General features: G+C 41.7%; 1 long non-coding RNA gene across 1 annotated transcript; it reads right to left on the bottom strand.

Moving 5' to 3' along the window:
• Positions 1-279: 279 nt before the first annotated feature.
• On the bottom strand, positions 280-3,464 carry LOC135994833 (uncharacterized). The gene is made up of 3 exons (XR_010607047.1): positions 3,386-3,464; positions 2,718-2,837; positions 280-918 (listed from the first exon to the last, which is right to left on the bottom strand). It is a non-coding gene; the product is annotated as an uncharacterized LOC135994833 (long non-coding RNA).
• Positions 3,465-5,013: the final 1,549 nt, after the last annotated feature.

The following is a 5,013-nucleotide window of genomic DNA, read 5'->3' as shown; positions in this document are numbered from 1 at the left end:
GCGCAAGTTTCAAAATTTGTCCCGAAGAACAAATATCTGCATGAAGTTACGATGACGTCGTATGGAGCCTCAGAGTCATCCTGGAATAGAAAACAATCCAAGCAACAATATTTGGCTCTGGACAGAAATTTTCCCAGAAGTTCAGGAGCAATTGCCTCTCCTCCCCAAGGCTACAAACAATTCTGACTGGGCCCTTGTGCACGGCTCCTGAGGCTGACATACTGGATAACCTGTCAAAATTGAATATTCTGTCATGAACAGTTTATATTAATACCTTTCCCAATTCTGTTTTGTTCCAAAGATTACTTTCTGAAGGAGGCTACTCCTTAATAGGTAGACGTGCCCAAGTACAAATGCAAGCAGACTTTGCAGGGTCTTCGACATTTACCTTTACAAGGAACTACAACAGATTAACAGATTTGTGTTATTTCTCATTAAAAGTGTTGTGTTTTTCTGGGGGGAAAAAAACCAAACCAAACCAAACCAAACCCCCACAAACAAACAAACAACAACACCACCAATACCACAAACCCAAACAAAACACCACCACGAAAACCCCAGCAGGAGTGTTTTATTACCACAGCTGACCACAAGATGGAAATCCTTTTCCATGAGATGCCTCCTGGTTAGGAAAAATACTAATAAAAAAAAATACAGCCTTTTTTCCAGGAAAGTGTTTTAGAAGAAGCAAAGCAGGGTTTCTCATCCCATCAGGAACCTGTTTGGGAGGCCTCATCCATTTCATGTTCTTTCTCCATCCAGGAAAAAAAAAATAGAAGGGACTTCAGAGACGATGGGGCAGCTCCGGGGCCTCCCCCTGTGCAGCCCCATCTTCCTGGCACGGTGGCAGCAGGAGCTGAGGGAGGTGGCAGCTGTGTCACCTCCAACTTCCTCCCTTGCCCAGGACAAGCACAGCTCCTGGACACAGACACGAGGCGGGTTTTACCAGCAGACACCTCACAGAAATCGAGAAGACCCCTTTACCCAGGTGGATAGCCAAGCTGTCCTCAATGTAACTCATCTATCAGAAGTTTAATTTTAATTAGATCAGAAGCCAGGTCTTTTCCTGAGAAGTTTTCCCTTTCCAAGAAGGGCGGTTTCACTCAGAAATCGCTCTGATGGAAATCCCTAGCTGGCCCTAGTTGTTCTGCCAGCAGCTCAGATACACCGGGCAGAGAAAAGCACCATCAACATGTGTTCATTGTTTAATTTGGAAACGCAAAGGATAAAGTAAACTCTTTCTTCATACCGTGACAAGGTTTTTTTAGAGCTAAAAAGTCCTCTAAGGAATGGTTCCAGCCACTCAAAGCCTGGGATGGTAGAGCTCAGGGAATTCAACGGGATTTTATTTAACCTGCTACACTGCACCCTGCACAAACAAAACCACTGGGCTGGGATCTAAATGCTAAATGCCATTTATTTTTGTTATTGCCTGTTTACAAAAATGTGCGGAGACTTGCACTGGGATGCCACCGGGCACCAGCAGAACTAAAAGGCCATTCCTGTCCCCAGAGGCAGGTGACGGGTCCCTTTCCCACCTCCAAAGCCACCCAGGCTGCAGCATCTCCTGCATCCCGGCGGGGAGGGCTGGATGCTGCGGGGACCCTCCCCGCACTGTGCTGCAGCCAGCCCAGCTCGCTCCAGCTTGGCTTTGAACAAACTGTTGCTATGAAAGAAATGAAAGAACAGCTTCTATGCTTTTAATTATCTGATCGAGTTTCCTACTCTACGTCTAATCGAGACTGCAAGCAGGGAGCTACATTTAAAGACAGACAAGGCATTCGCATCTGTTTTCCTGATTATAGTAGTTGCACGTTTTACTTTAAACATCAATGGGTTGCAACTGCTATTCAAATGATATGGAAATTGCTACCTTATACTGAAACTTCCCTTAAGCAACAAAGGAAAGGATTAGCACATGGTTCTGTTCTTTTTTAATTTTTCTTTTATCTTCTTCTTTTCATTTTAATAAAACACGATGGCAGTGGAAAACTCTTTGATGGTTCAGGAACAACACCTGTATCTTTTAATATTTTATTCATAGCAAGTTACAGAATGTTTGAATCCTTTTGTGTAACTATTATGACAACAGCTTCTAACTAAAATATCCTTCTTTATCTGAAACACTGAATTCATTTTCACAAGACATCTTTACCACAAAAATATACATATACAGGCTATATGGATAAGTATACAAGGGAATTAAAGCACCAGAAACAATTTATAACTATTTTCAGATTTACATGGACCTAATCAGCTGGATGCCTTCATAGATTCTGTCTTGTTTGCACATAACCAAGAAAAATTTCTCATGTGGTCAGTCCCACTCAAGACTGAATCTGAACCATTTCTAGCAGAGTCAAACCACTGGTGAATTTTTCCCACTGAAGCTCTCATAAGTAAAATCTGTTGTGTTCCAACAGTTTGTAGGACTGATCCTTTAATCCCTGTCCAGCTCTGCACCTTTTTATGCAACCCTAAAGACAGCAACTTTTTAGTGAATGTTAATAGTAAACTTGACTCCAGGGGAGTAGAGGTAAAAGATGTAAGGAATATATGAAGATGGCTTTACTTGTCTCACAAAAAATGATTACTTTTACAGAAGACTGATTAAAAACACTTTGCAGATTTTGAATGTTACTGCAAGTTATTGATATGGTAGAGAAACGTGAGACTATGCGTATCACTGGCTTCTTACGTACCTTAGAGGTACCTACCAAGGCAGAGTTTCAAAAGGACCGTCATCCTTTCCCACTGACTCTGTTGTTACAGAATCTTCATCATCCCCGTCATGTAGTTTAATCTGAACATCCCCTCTCAGCATGGCTATCCAGAATCTGCGGAGAAAAGTAAAAGCACGGTACAAACAAAATGCTTTAAAAATAATCCCATGCAGACACATTGGCAGAATTAATTTGTAAAACAGTCTGTCTAAAGAGACTGACTCACAACGTTTCTACCTTGATAGCAAAGCTTTGAGGCTTCAGGGTGAGAAATGCTGAGAAATTCTCATGTCTTGACAAAATCAGATACTTTCCTATTCTTGAAATCAGTTAATTAATTTAAAAGCCTAAAACACTGAACTCAGCCACTGGGTTCTCGCGTTCCTTAAGGACCCAGCACAGATCGAGTGAGAAACTTTCAATTCCTCATATGTGGCTTCAAAAGAGAAATGCAAACAGAATAATTAAACACAACAACTCCTTTCTCTCACTACCAGGTTTCAGTGATCCCCCACGATGAACGGCAATGCCGATCTAGAACTGCCTGCGTTACACAGGGACACAAATCCTGCTCTTACTCACTCAGCCCTGCAACTCCACTGCCTTCCGTGGATTTTTTTCTCACAAACGTAAAAAGGACAACGTTGCTTCAAAACACTCACCCTGCATTCATCACACTAAAACCAACACAGCAGGGCCAGCTACAATATATTCATGCAGGAGCTCTGATAACCGTCCTTGCACTTTTGGTTTTGTTAGTCCCACATGAATATTTATGCACGTTTCCATGACACGTCCCCTGGTTTGCATAGGGCACAGGTTGTCAGCAGCTGAAAGCCATTTCCATCTGACAGCTGCTAAAATAGCTTGTTTGAAACAAATAGGTGGTGCCAGCCATTGTGCAGCGGGCAGGTGATTCAGGCTTTGTCACAAGCTGCATCTTCTCTGGCAGCTGCAGGGACAAGGAGGGTCCGTCTCACACTGCTCAGACCTGCCTGGTGGAGGGGAGATTTAATTATTATCGCTACATAATGGGTAGTTTGTAGAAGACGAAGACCTGACAGAAACAGATAGCAGGCAAACACAGGACACAGATCACAGCCGATGAAGTAATTACAGCCCAAATAAGAGGGTATGAGCTGGCTGGGAGCAGCAGATGTTGCTGTCCATCAGCATCTCCATATAAAACATATGTTCAAATGTCGCTTGAAAGACAGACAGCAGAACATTATTTGCAGAGCTACAGGATGCTGGGGGATGCTCAGGAAGGAGACTGGGATTCTCGCTCAGTTTTTGTTCAAGTCATGGCATCTTGCTTTCTCAAAAACAAAATAAAAGCATGTGTTGGGCAGAGATGAAATGAGATGGTCAAATACGACAGAAGAGAGGCACAAGTGCAAGACAGCCCTTCTGAGATGCTGCAAACACTTGTCCTCATATCACACTAATAAACACAATTATTCCACCCAAGGTTCTTTCATAAGGTTGTTTTTTTTTTAAATTATGTAAAAGCAGGAAATGTCAACATGTACACATTACTTCCTTTGAAACCATTTTCTTGGCAACCACTCTGTCTGTTCTACCTCAATCGTTCTTCCAAAAGAGAATTTCTATTTATCTTAATAAACTTAACATTTAAAGAACTTCTGAAATGAGTTTACCTACACAGCATCACCTTCAGACTTGTGATGCTGTTACTTTCACTGCATTTCATTCTTTCAGCATTCTTTTCTTCTTCCAAATGTGTGAATAATTCCCATTGTAAACACCTTTATGCACCAGTTAAAAAAAATAATTTAAAAAAGCCATGCTCAATAGAAACATAAATTTAGGTTGTAACTTGCCATGCAGCGCTACATCGCATTATAAATGATGAGGCACTTGTACAGTTTCACTGCCTTTGATGCGAAGCCAGAATCAGACCTTTTCAACATTTTCTTATTAAGCATGAATTACAAAACCTACCAAGCGTGCTTGAGAGAGATGACCTTGATGGGAATGGTGTCCAGGTGTCAGGATTTCTTTGTTTGACATTGATACAGCCTTTTAAATATTGCAGCCTTTTCTCTGGAGATATATAAAAGTCTCAGAATCTTGTTTGTTTTCAATAAAAACATCATTCTTAGATAATGTCTACCCGAAGAGAGAATCATAGAATCATTTTGGTTTGAAAAGACGCTCAAGATCTTCAGGTCCAACCATAACCTAACTCTGGCACTAAACCATGTCCCTAAGAACCACGTCTTTTAAACACCTCCAGGGTGACCCAACCGCTTCCCAGGGCAGCCTG

This window comes from Caloenas nicobarica, chromosome 15 (genome assembly GCF_036013445.1).
Source record: "Caloenas nicobarica isolate bCalNic1 chromosome 15, bCalNic1.hap1, whole genome shotgun sequence".
In the NCBI taxonomy this organism is placed as follows: Eukaryota; Metazoa; Chordata; class Aves; order Columbiformes; family Columbidae; genus Caloenas; species Caloenas nicobarica.
The sequence above is the reverse complement of the archived record's forward strand: the minus strand, read 5'-3'. Positions and strand labels throughout refer to the sequence as shown.